Consider the following 19,678-nt stretch of genomic DNA (forward strand, 5'->3'; position numbering starts at 1 on the left):
GAAGACGATACCTGAGGAAATAGTTCTAGTGTTTGCTACTAGATGTCGACTGAAATATTAAAACAAACAGAGTCCCTTGTAGGTTAGTTCGGTGCGTAAATAAAAAAAAATGATAGGTTAAGTTATATCACTTAGGATCGTAAAAAAAATTAAAAAATCGTAAGAAAAAAAGATAGGTTAAGTTGTATCACGTAAGATCGTGATATACCTACCAAGTACGAGTGGGGAAAAAAAAGTGCCGTGAAAATTTGTACTAAAACATCGCTGAACGCTAAAACATCGACAAAAAATTGTCAAAATATGTCAAAAACTGATATTCAATTGATAAAAAAAAGGGATACCTACAAAGTACTACTTTGAACCGGCCCAATTACACTACTGACTTTTCCTTCTTAACAAATACTTTTTACATTTGCGGACCAAATATAGAGCTGTCAGATCATACCTACTTTTACTGTGACTATGAATTACATGTTATATATAAAAAAATATTTCGAGTTTGTTGACACAAGTTTGCATTGTCACCTACAAATACCGTATGTTTAATTTAATCTGATACTCGTATTATTCTGGAATCCGAGAATGCGGATGAGTCAGACGTTTATACTTTTGCACAGCATATGGATACTACAAATGTAAATCGAGACGATACTGATTGCCAAAATACAATGTGCTAACGGTCTTCAGAACATTATTTTGCTTTTCTTATATTTAAATAACCCATGGCTCAACAGCCTATCTCCCGGCTGCCAGTCCCTCTCCCACAATCCTACCTAGAGGTGTGGTTACGTGGAGTCAGCACGTCGAACCTCCAGCCATTGTAGAAGATTTCCGAGACCGGGTTGCGCTACTCACTCGTAGCTCCCAAATTTCCTCACGATGGTGGGTTGCGACCGGTCCTATAAACAGGCAGAGAACCCAGAGACTGAACCCAGGAGTACTCGAACTCATGCCGTCCCGCGGTCGGAGCCCAAAGCACAGCGCCAGACGCACGGCCACGGAGAAGGACTATTCTTATACTTAGCTACAGATTTTACAACATAATTATAATATTAAGATCTGGACTACTTCGGTCGAATTACGTAACCTTTCTTAGCTACCATATTTTTCGTTTTTATAATCGAAATTTTATTCATAAATCAACCAATATTTTTTCAATAACAGCTCGAATTTTTGACGTGGCTGCTAAGAATTTCCACATTAACGTCCCACTGTTTCTTGATGTTGTCTGATACGCAAGGCAAGAACTGTATGTCTCGTTCGCATGCCCTCCCACATTTTGTAAGAGGTTTAATATCAAGTAGTTACTCTCAAAACATTTACATTTTTATTAAAAATAACAGTCGTGCCAAAATGTGTAATTAATTCCGTCCTAGGTATACACTATTTGGCACTGCACTGTAAAGAAAGGTTCTGCCTTTGATGAGAAACAAACCCAAGACTATTGGTATGACCTCAACGCGTAGTCTCTAGGATATGACAATATGATGTCACCTACATAGTTCAATCACGTGGTTTCACAAACGAAACCTCCGTGAGGTGGTGAGACGAGTAATTTTGGAAGCAAGGGATATGGTTGTGTGAAGAGGGACGACAGGGGGGGCATTGATGAAGTTCTCTCAGTTTTTAAAGAACGTTTGTATGTAGTTAGGGACTGGTGAGTGCAGTGATACAAAGTCGATATCTTCAAAGCTCACTGTATGTATATATCTCCTAAAACGACTCACTTTTTCAAGGTATAAACAACATAAACCATTTAATATTTTAATAGAAACTGAAGGAATATAAATGGAAAACTGCGAGAAACATCACTTTATGAAATGACAGCGTGACACAGGGTTACCAATAATTCCAACATTAACGTTTGCGTCTGTGTATTGATTTAGAGGCAAGATTTAATAGCTAAACCAATGATGCACTAAGCAAATTATATAGTTTCATAAATTCCATGTAAACACTAGTTTTAAATAATACATTGCTTATTGCTTTTATTATTACATTATCTCATTTTATGCTTTCAATTTTATGAAAGTAGTTTGTATTGAGAAGTTTCAAAACTATTTGCAATTTGTATTAAAAAGTAAAAACATTTGTCATCAAATACGCAATAAATATTTCTCAGACTTACATTAATTGGCATTCTATCGTTTAAAAAAAAAGTGTTGTAAGGGAGAATCGAACCGGGGACCCTTCGTGTGGCGAGCAGGTATCATAGTGACTTTTTTTTCTTTTTAAATTTTCTTTATTGAAATAAGCTACTACTTAAACAGATTTTACATTTGGACGTGAATTTCAAAGGATCACATGTAGGAAATTTGCATACAAGGCTTTACAGGTTATCTGATCATTGTGATAATACTGTTCACTGGCATAGAATTTGAATGACAGTTTTTGTACATGAGGTTGGTTGCCAAGCACATAATAGACGTAATGTCCTATGAGAAATTGCACTGCACGTGTTCTTGGTTTGGTTTTGAGTTGGTGTTTTAAGTCCACTTTATGCACAGTAAGGCTAATCGGGACTGGACCTACGGTTTAAAGTGGGATCCGAACCACTGTGCCATGTGCCTCCACCGGGTATCGAACCCGGGACCCCTTGACTACAAGGCGACGACGCTACCACTGCGCCATCGGCGAGGCCCGCACGTGTTCTTGTAAGAGGAAAATACTGAAACTCTGGAGTTAATAAATGGTTCACCGTGAAGTCATTCGGGGAGCGGCGGCATATGATTCCAAGTAACTTCTTAAGGTGTTTCCAATGTTCCACGACTGTCACACATGTCGTCAGTCGATACACTAAGGTGTCGTCCTGTGCACTTTTGGTACAATGGGAGTTGTCTGCCATAAGGTATCTCTGCAATCGTACTCTAGTGACGATAGCATCGTGTACATTTAAGTACCATATGAAGCGCACTCGATTGGGGAGGTGGGTCGCCGCTATGTTTCTCCACACGATGTTTCAGCGCACACTGGGGAATAATGGAACAATACGCGGAATATGTTTCATCCGGGTTTGCAGCATTTTTGATAGAGATTTCACTGTTATATCAGAAGGATCCACACTTGGAAGGAGCATCAACATGTAACAAATTTCCACTATGGTTGTTCGTAAATAGAGAAATTTAGTGGGTATAACACCTGGGTAAATTGGGGCACATAGTTCCACTTCATCCAGCATGTAGCGTAGCACACGAGCCGTAATGCTATCTTGATGCTGGACTATCATGGTGATATGGCGGTGCAAAAATAAGGCTTGCATTTGTCGGTCGATATTTAGCAGGTTTAATCCTCCAAGGCGAGTTGGTAGGCATAGTGTGTTATGAGCTACATGGAACAGGTGACCGTGCCAGAGAAATCGTGTGATCATTCTCCGGATTCTCGCAGCCGTTTGGGTAGGCACGGGTAGTATTTGCGCCACATACCATAGTTTCGAGAGTGCATTAGTGTTGACATATTTGATTCTAGCGCTTAGTGACAGTTGGCGGAGTCGGTTGAAATGTAATACTGCTTGTATTTTGGGCACTATGGTTTGAAATGTGTGGTTGGAAGTCTCGACCAGGTTTTTCGAGAAGTAAATCCCGAGTACTTTCAATACGTCCGTTACGGTCATTGGGACAGATTCTGTCCAGTTCCATGCCATTGTCCCCAAGGGTAGTATTTTTTTTATTTTCTCAGGTTGAGACACAAGCCTGTATTTACTCGTAATTGTTCCAAGATTTCCATTAGGTTAACATAATCCTGATGATCACGCACCACCACTGTGACATCGTCGGCGTATGCAAAACCTCGGTAGGTCATGCCATATGCTTGTATTCCTTGTAGTCGTTGATTTATTTGGTGTAGGAAGGGGCTAAGAGCTGTGCAGAAGGCGAGGAGTGAAAATGGGCAACCTTGCCTAACAGAGCGTTGAAGAACAAACGGCGAGGATAATGTTCCATTTACACACAAATGTATCCGAGCCTGGGTGTATAGGCATTTTACCGCTTCTACGAAGGATTCTCCGCATCCAACGTGAGTTAAATGCCGAAATAGATAATGATGATTCAATGAGTCAAATGCTCCTTTGAAGTCCAGGGCTACTAGAGCTGCTTCCGAGACAGTGGCTTCATTCATTACAGTAACGATGTCTCGTATGCTAGTGAGAACGGTTGTTATATTGCCATTAGTTCCGTGCACAAATTGATGAGGGCCTCGTAGAGTAGCTGCATAGTGTTGTAGTCGGCGCGTTAATATTCGTGCCAATATTTTATAATCGGCACATAACAAAGTGATGGGGCGATAATGTTCAGGTGTTAAGGGATGTATCACTTTCGGGATTAAGACCATTACCCCTGTCGACCTTGTACGACCTAACTTCTTCTGCGCAAAACAGACATTGAGCCACCGCATAAGCAGGTCTGCCATGGTAGGCCAAAATGTTTGAAATAATTCAATCGGTAGTCGCTCGTGGTGCATCCTCAGTAGGACCGATTGTATGCGCTTCAGTTCCTGCAGGACTGGGTCACCCCGTATGAGTTGTGTCGTCAACTCGTGGAGTACGCGATAATAGAAGTTGTATTTCTTATGGAAATCCGTGTGCATCATACGTGTGTATGCTATACAAAAATGCTTGATTGACGACTTCAGGAACGTGTCCCACCATGTGATGATATCAGTTTGGCGCCTGCTCATATTTTCCCATTCCTTCCACTTTTGTTTGAAGGCTATTCGAAATTGTTCATCTTGAAGAATCCGACTATTAAGTTTCCAGTATCCCCATCCCCGAACTGCAGTTTTGGCGTCGATTGCCATGTCTAGTTGCACACTGAGGTGGTCGGTGAAGCAAGTGGAAAAAATCTTTATAGATGACACTTTGGGTAATAAGTTCGCACTTACATAGAAACGGCCGCGGTGGCTCAGTCGGTAACGCGTCTGGCTACCATGCTCAAGGTCCCGGGTTCGATCCCCGGCCGGTTCAAATCCGGGAACTTTTCTAAGGATGGAAGCGGCCCCGGCGCCCACCCAGCGTCGAATAACATGGGTACCTGGGGGAAACCCTGGGGGGTAAAGGCGGTCAGGGGCGTGATGCTGATCACATCACCCCACTCACGACCGGATCAAGAAAGTGTGGGGCGTTACCCCCACACCCCCTATACGCCTTCATGGCGTGGTGCTATGCACAGGGGTACACTTTACCTTTTTTTTTTTTTTACATAGAAACGGTCTAATCGACTGGCCGAGTCTGGACGTATGAAGGTGAATCCTTCCAATTGTGGGTGCTTGGTTTCCCAGACATCTTTTAGGTTAAAGGCCTCGACCAGGGTAGAGAGACTAAGGGATGAGTTAAACCCTGGATATTGATCTTGTCGTCGTAACACACAGTTAAAGTCCCCAGCAAGGACAATATGTTGGTGGTTGCCCACTAAAGCTGTCGCCACTTCTGTTGCATAGAAGGTGTTTCGTGCCTCGCGGGCCACTGATCCTGAAGGCGCATATATATTACAAAACTAGATTTTACCTATTTCGACGCACGTAATTTGCCCAGAGGGATGCAGGAAAGTTTTGTTAACAGGTATACCTTGTCGTACCAAAATGGCAATACCTGTGGCGTTGTATGTGAAATTATTATATATAGTGTAGTCGTAGCCACATGTAAAATCGTCTGTACCGACCTCTTGAAGGAAAAGAAGATCGAGAGCACTTTGCTTTATATAATCGGTCAAGGCATGGTGTTTGACTGTAGAGGATAGTTTGTTCAGATTTAGTGTGGCAAAATGATACACGGGAGCCGTCATATAACACACTAATGATAAAAACAACGAAAACATTGCATGTACTTACAGGTTTTCTGAAGAATCGGTATTTAGAGTGTTTGTCATCGTGGGGTTGGTGGGTGTTTCCAAAGGGTTGGGCACACTTGGGGTCAGGGTATACTTCACTGGCGATGGTGAACGCTGTTCGTTCGTTTTCTTCGCCGGATGGGTGTGATTCTGGTCTGTGCTACGTTGCTTCTTCCTCTTCTTCTTTCCCAGTATCGGTGAAGATGGGGTCGGCAATGATGGGGGTTCTAGAGTCAGGTCCATGTTTGTCGTCTGCGAAGAATCTGCATCTACTGGTGGTGAGTTCTCGATGGTTTCCTCAGGAGTCATCTGCGTAGTATGGATACTTAGCGGCATGATTGTAGTCTCGTCATTGGCAGATACTGGAACCTCCATGGGATCGACACTAGGCAGGGTGCTGTTTTCTTCGGTCGGCGTTAAAGGGACATCCTGTATTGTATCGGAACTGGCGTCTACAGTTGATTCAGTTTGCGTCTTGGTTATTGTAGCTGGAAGTACTGTCCGATCATTGTGTATCACTTCTTCAGCGTTGTTGAGGTTGAATGGGGCGGGTCGCACTCTCCCTGCGTACGAGTTATTACTTGTGCGTGCTGTTGGCCTCTGGCGACTAGGGCATTGGTTAAAGAAATGATCGACCGCATCACAGTAGGAACACGTACGCTCTTGACCATTGTACGTGACCCAATATCGGCCGCCACTGATCGTAACATATGAAGGTATCGCACGGGACAAGTTCATCTTTACTAATTTTCTTCCGGTTCTCACTGGGTATATGTGGTCTTTCGAATACGTTTCGTCATCAAGGAATATCACCTGTCCGTAGTTAGTTAGTACAGAATATATTGCTTCATCTGACATTTCACTCGGCACGACGTGCAGCCGCACTATCACATGATTTTCATCTGCCCACGCCATTATCACTTCATGTTCGCCGTCATCGTCATTATACATATAATTATACATGTACATATACACTCCTTTCGACTCGCGTAATAACTGTTCACCCGTTACTTTAGACAATAATTTCACAAAAACACATTTTCTATAATAGTCTACTTCTATACTTACAACCTGTTCTGGTTTCAGTTTCAATTTCGTACTTATCCAGCGATGTAGTTCATTTGACGTTGGCTTATATCTCACTTCTCTAAAGTTCAATTTCAACGTGTTCACTCGCTTGATGGCCATTTTCAAGACTTCAGTTTTGTTCGACTGGACGATTACGTAATACACGCGCGCTGTCTCAACTACACGCTACGGGAGAGAGCACCGATCCAACTTCCTCCTTCCGCGGTTCGCGCGAGACTGGTGTGACTGGACTACACCGTCCTTCTTGACCTATTTCTTATATGCTCCTATCCATATGTTGAACAATATTGCACTATTTTATCTGCTATTCATAGAAAGTATTTCAAACAGAATATTACAATCAAATTGGCGGTTTTCGAAACTACGAAACATTATGTTTTCTTGTTAACTCTAAATATTGAAAACGATAGAATTGAGAGTTCGGTCACAGGCAGGATAGCCCATGTCGTGTATGATTCAACAGTCTACCTACAGAAGACTGCGAGCTGAGCATGCGCAGTTCTACGATTACCAAGCATCGTGTTCTCTGCCTGAGACCACAATTCACAAGTCAACGCGAAGGTTCCCTCAGCATTATGACATCATCCTTGGTTGATTTGCAGGGTTGTGCCCAGGAATTTGTACATGAGGTATATGGATTGTAAGGCTCCTACTTTTTAAAAAACATTCAACTCATATTTTACCTCACAGTTGGGCTATAAAGGATTTAGATTTTCACCAATACCTCTTTGTTTACCCTATTGCTTCCTGCAGGAAGTAATTTAGTATTGGAGAAGCTACATGGAAAAAACATCCTAAGTGGTGCCGGCGAATAATTAGATTTATCAGAAGATGAGTTTTCATATATTCTCCCTCTTATAAATGTCCATAAGCAATAATCCTACTAAATAAAAAAGTCGGTTCTACAAAAGGTTTGAACCTACTATCTTCAGACAACTGGGCCAGCTCTTTACCACTTTCACTCGATCAAACCAAGTTTAAATTTTGTCCTAAGAGCAGGGCCGGCTCTACCGTACGTGCAACAAGTGCATTTGCTCAAGCAAGCTCAAGGAGGCGGCAAAATGTATATAAAATGGAAGCTGCATTATTTGAGGCAGTTTCGTCTTCTTGGGCGGAGAAAATTCAAATTAAATCCATTTGCATATGCAGTATAAAGTAGAAACGGATAAGGAAAGCAAAGAGTAACTGCGAAAGAAAGCGGTGCCGAAAGTTTATATTAGTTGTACTCTTACAAAAGCAACTATTATTGCTTTCTCTGTGAAAACGGTAAGCAACGTCTACTGTCGTGTGCGGTGCCAAGTTACAACGCTATCTATTGTTTGATAGCGCGCCAATCCGCCAATCCTACGTCCCCGCCCCCTGTTATCGAGGTTTGAGTTAAACTGACGTGTCGCATTCGGTGGACGGAAATAGAGCTGCATTGTTTTTTGACGTGTTGATCGCGGAAGGTGGTGATGATAGATATTGCCGAATCACGCACGACTCAAAAGTAAAGTCGAATATCCGCTGTTTTTGTCGTTGCTGGTTGCACCTCATTTACGATCTTGACGGTGTAAGGATAGTGCAGTTAGTGTATGTCGTGTGTGAAAACGCGCGCGCGTTTGAGTGTGACAAAGTATTGAGAGACTTGTGTTGCATTTGTAATTGTAAACTAAGGTATACGTTATAAAAGGAAAAAAGTGTATTTTTTTCTTTTTCATTATTGATGTTGTAGTGAATTCTATTAAAAAAAAAATTGAACAACTGAAAGCTCACAGTTCACATTTCTCATTTTTATATAATATAGCTAACTTAAAAAGTATGGATACAAGTGAGATTTTAAGAAAATGTGAAAATTTGGAGAAACTTTTAACACATGAGGAACACCGAGACATTGATGCCACTGAGTTATGCGATGAACTGACGGTACTTCAGTGTTGCACTACATTATTGACAATTTTTTCGCTCCAAATGTAGCCGTAGCTTTGAGAATACTGCTTACTCTGCCGGTAACAGTTGCAAGTGGTGAACGTAGTTTTTCGAAACTGAATCTTATTAAAACTTATTTAAGTTCCACAATGGGCGAATCGCGGTTAGAAGGACTTGCCATGAAATTGGTCAAAAATTAGACTATGGTTCTGTTATTCGCGACTTTGCAAATAGAAAAGCTAGAAATGTTCATTTGTAAGCGTTCCAACTTAAGGGGGGGAAGGTACAAAGTGAATGGTGTAATCATGAAGAAATCGTGGTTTATGGGGCTTACATAATTGTACAGTGTCTCTCAAAAGTTTTAGGACAACGACATTTTCAACTAGGCAGCTCAATTTACACAAGGCGTTGGTGGGTTGCGTGTAGAGTTAGGCTCAGTTTCAGGGTTGCCACATGCACAATAGATATTTATGAAATACGCGAAAGAAAGAAATCTGAGTATTATTGTATAAAACTAGAAAAAAAATATCAGAATTACATTTGTTGCAAATGAGAAATACTTTCTGAAAGAAAGAAAATCGATTTTCTAGTACTTCATTGCTGATGAGTCTACACAAAGAAAAAGAGAAGAACAGAAGAGACTGGAGACGAGAGGAGAGAACAGGTAGTTGCAGAAAATATCGTCTCAGCGTTAAGAATTGATGCATTCATCAAATTATCGACATGAAACATACATTAACATTTTGAAATGTATTGGAGAATGTATTAGATCGGTGCGAAATGCCTTTTGGCTGAGTACAGATCAAGAAAGTGAAAGGTGACAAAGGAGAGGAGATAGCGAAAGGAGAAGAGGAAATGTAGAGGAGAAGAAAGAGAGGATAGACGAGGAAAGGAGAAGTAGTAAGATGAAAGGAGAAAGATTCGAGGAGAGATGAGGAAAAGGGAGCAAATAAGATAAGAGAGGATGAAAACGAGAGCAGGGGACGGGTGGAGATGAGAAGAAGGGAGTGGAGAGTAGAGTATTGGAGAGAAAAGGAGATGAACGAAAAGAAGAGAAGAGTGCAGTGGAGTCGGAAATCGAAGACAGGAGAGGAGATATGAGGAGTGGAGAAGAGTGGGTTGGAGACAAGATGCGAGAAAAGTAGGGAAGGCGTTATGAGATAAAAGCAGAGGAGAAGGAGGGGAGAGAAGAAGGAGAAGAGAAGAACAGAAGAGACTGGAGACGAGAGGAGAGAAGAGGTAGTTGGAGAAAATATCGTCTCAGCGTTAAGAATTGATGCATTCATCAAATTATCGACATGAAACATACAATAACATTTTGAAATGTATTGGAGAATGTATTAGATCGGTGCGAAATGCCTTTTGGCTGAGTACAGATCAAGAAAAAATCTTCCACGTAAGATCTTACATGCGATTATATCACTAAAAGCATGAATGTAATTTTTTATATTTATAAGAATTATCCAACTTTTTTTCCACTTCTCGGTTAGTTGAAATGCAGATTTTGTAATTTAATATTTTCCCTCCCCACATTGTTAATTCTAAACTGAATCATTCCGTTTCACAATGAACACAGTGGGATCATGGGCGTCTGCAAGGGGGGGCCGTGGCCCCCCCTGGAAAACGAAAGTCAACAAAAAATTACATATTTCACACATATAATTTAATTTCAGCCACAATAATGTGTGTTAATTATTGCACGAACATGATAAATTCAAATTAAACAATGTTTTTTGAGGGATGAACACTATAAATGGGGAAAATATGCCATGTTGCCCCCCCTGGAAAAAATACCTTCCTTGCCCCTCCCTGGAAAAAATCCTGCGGACGTCCATGAGTGGGATATGTCTAAAACTTACGAAAATTTTCTGCCAACGGAGGTGTTCGAACCTACGACCATTAGCTTGTAAATCCTTAACGGTAACCACTTTTTTTTTTTTTATAAAGGAAAGCCCCCTAAGCGGAAGTTTCCCTCATCACATTCACTCATATCATTTCATTCACATTTTTATTTCAGGACTTTTTCAGGACAGACAATCACAAATACCCATGCCTTACCCGGGACTCGAACCCGGAACCCCTGGCGTTGTAGCGCGCTCTGCTAACCACTTCGCCACGGAGGTCGACACTAGTCTACAAGATACCTTCACAAATATCGACTGAAAAGTTTTCATCATGTGCTATTCTCCATTAAATGTTCTCGCCGACTCGTACACTCGAAATCGAATGAAACGCCCCCCCTTACGGTTATGCAACCCGGAATTTTATATCATCTAGTTTCGCCAGGAATAGCAGCTCGCGAGAAGCGTAGTGTTTCCAACTCTTGAATCTAGCCACAGATTCACGCGACCGGGTGGAGATCTTGCTTTCCTCTTGATTTGATTTTAACAGACAAGAAGTTTATTTTGAGAATGTCTCTGGTAATAATAACAAGTGTTATTAACATTTATGCTTGAGATTTTATTATTCTTTTACCACTTCCGAACGAATATGTGAAGATTTTTTTTTTCATTTTGCAATAACGCTTTCGGCATTTTTCCTTCAGAGTTATTCTTTTTGTTTTTAAATTTTTGGCGACATCTGATTTGGAAAAAGTTCCACGAAGTTTGTTTTAAGTGTAAATGCATCTGGACATACAGTGTAGAGTGGGATTCGAACAACAAATATGAGCTTCCGTCGCGAATCGAACCAGCGCTCCTTTCATAATGTTTTCTTTCCACGTTTATTAAAATTTGCTTCCTTCAGCCTACTTCCGATTGTCGTATATTTCAATTCGTATTCCCGTTTTTTTTCATTTGCATTGTTCGAGCCCTGATAACTTTCTCTCTTAATCTGGTTATTCGAATACTTTTATACTTATTTTTTTTTTCCTTTTCTCGATTTTCCCTTTGCACTCATTACAGATTTCGGTATCGCGCTTTTCCATATTTTCAGTAATTTAATTCTTTGACTATTTTTAATTTGCCCTTAGTCCGAATCAAGAAAATATGTTAGGAAATGTTTCCCCTGTAAATCTTATTGTATGGTGGTGTAAAATTGATGCCAGCTTTTTCTTGCGATAAGGGTTTTGAAAGTGCAAGGGTCTCATTTATTAACCATGATGGGAAAGAGGGGGGGGGGCGGAGGGGTGCCAGAAACCTTCCAGTCGGAATATGCCTGAAACGAAAAGTATAGATAGACCACAACGAAAAAAATCCTTGGGACGAAAAGTACCCGCGCAGATCTCCCTTCTTCCCTTCCGTTCGGGCCATAAGGAAGCATGGTCCACTCTCCCCCGCCCCTCCTCGCGGGAGTACGGTGCACAGGAGTCGTGGGTCTGCGCGGGTTGTTTTGCTTGTGGTTCCACTTTTCCATCAGCAGGTAGGTGCTGAGAAGGCTATGCTATCTGCGAGTGAGGGGGGGGGGGGGGGTGATGAGCAACACTGCCACAGCGAGTCGCTGTAAATGATTTCATTGTCTGTGCTGGGTGAAACCGGTTCTTGGTGCTCCTACACTTTTCCGATACATTTCTGCCAGCCTTTCTAGCGAAGCGAGGTCATATGTTTCAGATTCGAACTCTGGTCAGGCATGAATGTATCACTGAGTTTGTCCCGTCACTATTTTATAAATTGATAATTCATCCGTATTATCGCGATTAACTCAAGAGGCAGAAGAGTGATGTAAAATAACCGAAATAGAAATTGATGTGCTAGTGTAACGACGAAGTTAACTCTTTATAAATGATGAAATAGGTAGCCCTTGCGCTCAAATACACTTATACCTTGGCACAAAAAAAAAATGTAACTTATCGCTGATCTCTTACTACATTTGGAATACAGCCAAGAGCGATGTAAAGCAATGCAATTACATTGTGAATGTTTCACATCCTACAGTCTTTCTTTTTCTCGTAGCGGGGGCGGGGGTTCATTCATTACAAATATCTAGAAATGGATTTAGCAGCAATCCGTGATATACTTAAATATCATAACATGCTGCGTAGCTAGGGTTCTTGGGTCCTAGCCTCTGATAATGAGTTTTCTTTTTCGTTGTTTCTTCAATCTTCGTCAATTTCCCTGAAGCATCATTCATCCTCTGTCGCCATTGGCTATATGTAAAAGTTGACATAAAATTAGTAAATTTTGAAAGGAAAACACAAGGATCTGCTTTTCTCATAGCTCGCCAAACATGCACATTTCTGTATTTTATGCTTTCAGCGCTATCATTATTCTTGGCAGGCAATGGAATTGAAGCAACTCTCACAACTAACGTAAACTACATATCACTCAGGCATGACAATTCTCGCGGGCAAAGTGGATTTTTTTGGCACATGGTAGCGCAATAACTATCTTCTGGCCTAGATTTAAATCCGTACTTTTTATTCCAGTTGAGTGATTGACTCACAATTTTGCCATTGAAGGTTTGGGTTGTATTTAGGTTATACGTATTATGTTTTTGGTGCGCTAGGAAAAAGCAATCCCAAAGGTTCGCACTGAACAGAAAATTGTGTGCTTTTCCTCTCTCTCTCTCTCTCTTCCAACTCCGTCCCTCTCTCTCACCCCAAGTCCCCACTATTGAGGTAAACTGTTGTTAGAAACATATTTTCCGAAGAATATCCACATTGAAAATAATATTCCCCAATTGTTTTGAAAGGGCATTTCTATTGCTCCGAACGAATTATCTCCGTAAGAGGACTAGGGCCTCCCCTATGGCGCAATCGTAGAGTCGTCACCTTTAACCCGAGAAAGCCCAATGTCACCTGTAGGTGACAGCTTTTTAATATTTTTTTTTATTGTATGCTGTGGCCGGGCATATATTTATTCTATGTCAAACTGTTCATTCACTTTTTCTCAACTGAATTTTTGCAATTTTGAACTGAGGGACATCTTGTGGAACTTTCTGGAACTATTGAAGTAAAGATGGCTGCCTGTAGGAAGGGTGACACATCACCTGCTCCTGAAGAAGGACATTCAAAAACATCAAAATGGTAAGATGATTATAAGTTTATTACTTTTTCTTGCTCTTAACGGTTTAAGGTTTACGTCTGGTAAATATAAATTTTCTCCCTGAACAATAAGTTGGTGTAATTGTTGAATAAATTTGTAGTGTCACCTGTAGGTGACATTGGGCTTTGGAAGTCATAAATGTATAAAGGACTAGGACATAATTGCATTTTAGCATTAATTTTAATAATTATAATTGCAGTAATAATATAATTGCAATATAATATTGTAACAATGATGTAATAATAATAATAATGATAATAAAATATAATTTTAATAATTTTAGTCCTCCAGTGAGTAATGATTTATAATTATTGTAAAAACAAAAATAAAAACATTGAGACTTGAAAAATAAACACAAAGAAAATGCTTTCCTCATCAATAATAATGATAAATCTTGGGGGCAAAACAATGCTATAGTATCTTATTCTGATATACACCGTAATGCTGTGGTATGTGTATTACAGTCTAGTACTAATAAAAAAAATAATACAAATGTTGAACTTGGAATCTACTATGATTTCAGGTTGATTTTGGATGAAGCATTACAACTTATTGAAGAAAATGATGATGACATTGATGAGGTTCTTTTCCCACCTGATGATGATGGATTCACAGATGAAGACAGTGGGGGTGAGAATTGCACAGATGTCAATAGCCTTCCTCCAGCAATGCTCCTCGCCGAAGTGGAAGTTGTCACAAGAAGTTATAATGATTCACAAGAGACCCCAACAATTGAAGAGACAACAATTGATGCTAGTGGAATCGGGAGGGCATGTTCATGGGTGGCATCGATTGTTTCGACCAGAATATTCACTCCTTGTGGGTCAGTTTCAGGGGTAAAAAGTGGTGGTTCTCCTTGTTTGCCATTGGAATAGATGCAGCATGCCACAATGCATGGTTGATTTTCAAGAAAGTGAATGGCAAAAGTGTGACATATTGTGATTTCCGACGATAACTGGTGGAATCATACTGCAGTTTACATGGAAACCTTCCTTACAGAAGTTCCCAAATTGGTTCTGGGTCCTTGCCTGTACCAAATGAAGTCAGACAAGACATCAACATTGCAGAACATGTGCAGGTAGAGTGTTCTCAAAGAAGATGTGCACACTGCCACAAGAGGACACGGATAATGTGTATGAGGTGCGGTGTAGCATTACACATACACTGTTGGTACGAATTTCATGCATATACAAGAACAGGGAAAAGTGTAAAGTGTAATGTCAAGTTCTGACATTGTTAATATCAACTGTGTTACATAAAAATGAGGAGGGAGTAATAAAACAGAGATGTTCCATGGTATAAGTTTCACGTTATGTTCATTTTGGTACCTTGAATGCCCAATGTCACCTACAGGTGACACCCCTGTATTTTCGAGCAGGATAATAAAATCTTTATTTTTTCTTCATTATATTCCATTTTGATGCAAAACCAATAAATCCTGTTAATATTATCACAAAACTCACAGAAATAAAGTCATGGGCTTTCTCGGGTTAATCAAGGGGTCCCGGGTTCGATACCCGGTGGAGGAACATAGTGGTTCGGAACCCACTATAAACTGTAGGTCCAGTTCCAATTAGCCTTTCTGTGCACAAAGTGGACTTAAAAAAACAACAATTCAATTCAATTCAATTGAATTATCTTATCAATATTTTTAAATCTGCATGCACCTGCTTAATTTAATAGATTATACATTTATATTCATTGCGGGCAGAAATGTGCGAGAAAACAATGCATTTTTTTCAGGGAATGCATGAGTCAATAATAATGTATATTTTACGGTATATACTCTTTTATATTGCATTGATTCAATAGTATCCTTATTTCCTAAAGCAAGCGTGAGTTTCTTTGCACACACCACGCAGGCCCTGCTTGACGTAAATCTCAGATGCAGTAACTTCACGCTTGCCTTTTGCCACCACGCTTTGGCTTTAATTCGAGCCCCGGTGGGTGCTTCGTTCGAGATCCTGCAGCAGTTTTACTCGTATCTATGCCTTGAGCATGCCATTTGCAACGGAACCAATAAAATGAAACTTTCTGCACCGGAATGGGCGTGAAACTCTACATGCACCAATGATAAGGTGTTTTCAAGAGGCATGTGCCACGTGCAGCATGTCCCTTCGGTCCGAATGTTCCTTTACGATATCATTTCATCATGCCTTACTTTCGGAATTTACAAGAGAGAAGATAGTCCGCATGTTCTTGTGCGGCGGATCTGCTGCACTACAGATTGCTACGACCCTTGGTGTGGACGATTCATGCGTCAGGCGTTGGATTCGGTGTTACGAGGAAAAAGGGGACCAAGGAATGAAGTCAAGACCCAACAAAGGCCGGCCGAGAAAGGCAACCAGGGGAGAAGATGCAGGCATCATTGAGATGAGCGAGGGCAATCCCTTCATGGCTACAACGAAGATTCGCCAAGAGTTGAAACTGGAGTGCCATGCTGCAACAGTTCGGCACCGTCGAGCGGCAAAGAAAGAAGCAATGATGCATTTCCATCACGAAGCACGGATCAGTTTTCTTTACAATATTTACCAGCTCCTCAAGAATTTTGGCAGAACGTAATTTTGAGCGACGAGAAAGTATTTTCGTCTGACGAAAATGGTCAGGTTTATGTTTAGAGGCGCAACAACACTCGCTACGGCCCCGAGAACATTTCTACACTGCAAAAAAAAAGGGTGTGTTTGGGGTGAGTTTCGCTCTTTGGAGGCTTCGAAGGTCAGAATACTCGGAATCCTCACCCTTTTGAGTGAGTTTCTCCTCCCTACCCTAGGGTGAGTGCAGATCTGTCGTGAAAACCTTCCCTATACACCTCTTTGGGTGAGTTTCGGCTGCACCGTGATGCCACATGTACAAATTTTCCCACTGAAAATCCACTCACAGGCCTTGTCATAGCGAAAGAATTTTGCCGACATGACAACGTTTGTGGTCCTGGACCCCCTGCCAGGCTCTCCGAGCAATTTGTCTACCTGCTGAACCCTTTTCCCAACAAATTACCACCCTGTAGCAGTTCTCTAAATATTCAACAGAGGCGCTGTACTGCAAGTGGCGCTGGTTCGAGTGACCAACTCATGAAATACTTTCAAAATAGGCCGAAAACCCAAGGTCCGTCGACGTTGTTCCTGCGGGAGATACTAGCGGTCGATGGACCTTGGAATAAACCTATCAGTTTTGAGATCCCTGTGATGTTTTTATAATTAGAAAATGTACGAAATAAATACCTGTATGTTACATGTAAATTTCAGGAATAATCTATTTGAATAGTCATTTCATATTTTCAAGTACCATTTCACTGCTTTACATCAGTAATTAACAAAATTTGAGCCTAAAGAAAAATATGATTTTTCCTCTCACATTTCATATTGAGGTTTAGATTTGCTGCTACATTTCTTACTGCACTTAAACAAAGGAAATATATGTTTATATTAATATAATTCTCTGTGCCGAGATGTAAAATAAACTTAATGTTTCAAATGTGACCCCACCACAATTAACAATTTAATATTTCCGAAGTCACTGGTATTATCGTAAAGGATTATGACAATAAGAGAAGGCTTATGCCTTCTTGTTATGAGGCACGTAGCCAGGGGGAGGGAGGGCTAAGGAGGCTGAAGCCACCCGAAATCCTACAAATATCTAATTTAAATAGTGCATAGAGGTAATTAATTTTACTTAGCAGGATTAAACATTAGATCGAAAAAAGGTTTAGTGTATAATAGAGGAACCAGTTTATATTTTTATATTCTATCATTTTATCCAAAGAATAAATTGATCCACCAGTTCTCAAAAATTGTAGTTTTCTTTGTGACAAGCCATACAATATAAACTTTACGAGTAAAATTTTGCAAAACTTTTAAAGCCTTTTTCTAACGTAATGTATAACGGTTAATAACAAAATACAATAACTATGAATTTCAGTACACTAACTGTACAAAATGTAAGAAAAAATGGACAATGTGTTGGATGTACACAGTGGATCGAGTAGCAGTCTCTTTCCATTTACACAATAATAATAATAATAACAAATAATTTGGATTAAAATTAATTTATTTTCAATAACTTATAATACTTGTTATTGTAAAATGATAATTATAATCGTAGTAAACTGGTAATAATTATTGTTGTCATTATTCTTTCTACCAATCAAGTTTTATCAATGACCTGTCCCCTTTCTGCAAATATTCCTGGCGACGCCTGTGCTGATAAGAGATGAGCCCCCCCCGAAATAAAATCCTGGCTACGGGCCTGTGTTATAGTCATGTTCCTAGAATTCCCATGCCTCCTGCATTTGAAATTCTTTTTTTTAAAGTTCTCTGCCAAACAACTTATGTACGCCACCAATATGACATGTGACGAATACTTCAATTTGCAATTTGACGAATGGTTTAATTGTAACAATGAGGATAACACTGATGAGACAAAGAAAAGGACATATTTAACCTTTACCCAAAATTTGAACCTAGAACCCTCTGCTTCGTAGTTTACTACACCAACGACTATCTTTTGCATTTATTCAAAAGGTATGCCTAATGTTTCATCCCACTTTGCGTTTTATCCTTGCAAGGGACCACAACTCCAGAAGACATTCAACTTTCATTATTTTCCCCCCACCCCCTACATCACAGTCAATGTACAACCTAAAATGCTTATCCATATCTTTGAAATCTTTAGAACAGCACAAACAAAAATCATAAAAGCTTCTAAATTAGTCCGCTTTTCTAAGTATTCAAAAGAAATTTTGGTTAGGCTAATTAATTTCAATGAGCACATAATACCATAAACGTAGTTCCAATTTGTTATTCTTGTTTCATTTCCAAATATACGCTACATTGAATGAGGCAAGTTGGTTCCCTTTCTGAGCCACTGTCTTCAAATAGATGTGGCAACAAATAAATTTTGCAACGACGTGTTGAATACCACACGTGAATATCCTCCAAAGTTTCGTTTCTGGACTTTCTCTCCTTTGTAACGAGCAACCCCTTGCTGTGCGCGTCACGCGTCAAAGCACCAAACCTGAAGTCTTCCCTGGAAATGACATTACAAGTCGAAGCAGTGTTTTATTTCGGGTACATGATTATATTCCGCTGATAAACGCTGGGATTAAAATTTCTAACTAGCTTTGAAAGATTTTTCTTGAACAAAATTGTACAAAAGTTAATTGTCCTCGTCCGTGGCAGTGCGGTCTAAGGCGCTGTGCTTTGGGCTCCGACGGCATGGGTTCGAGTCCGCCTGGGTCCAGTCTCTGGGTTCTCGGCCTGTGCATAGGACCGGTGGCAACCCACCATCGTGAGGGAATTGGCGAGCTACGAGTGAGTAGTGTAACCCGGTCACGGATATCTCCTATAACGGCTGGGGGTTCGACGTGCTGACCCCACGTCACCCCATTACTGGTTGAAGATCTCCACACCACTAGGTAGGATTGTGGGATGGAGCCTGGCAGCCGGGAGATAGGTCAAGGCCCTTCGAGGGCTGTAGAGCCATGGGTATTATTATTATAGAAGTTAATAACAACATTTAATTACTATATGCATTTCAGTCAAGTTACTGTTGCGCTGGAAATTCATTTATCAAGTGGATCGAGAAGAAAATTCTCCCCAAGCAGGATATAATAATAATAATAATAATTGTAATGATAATACTTTTGGAATAAAGTTGGTTTATTTCAATTAGTTTATAACAATAATAATCATAAGCATGATAATTATTATTGTTATTAATATTACTGTTTAAATTTTATTGTTGGCCTGACAACCCCTATAAAGAATTCCTCTTCCTTGTAATCCACGCGCACGTCGCCTACTAAATCAAGAGATTATTATTATTGGTTTGTATATATGTGTGGACCTGTTCATAAGCCAACTAATTGATCGTCAAGCATTCTGT

This window comes from Lepisma saccharinum, chromosome 8 (genome assembly GCF_977018435.1).
Source record: "Lepisma saccharinum chromosome 8, izLepSacc3.1, whole genome shotgun sequence".
Lineage (NCBI taxonomy): Eukaryota > Metazoa > Arthropoda > Insecta > Zygentoma > Lepismatidae > Lepisma > Lepisma saccharinum.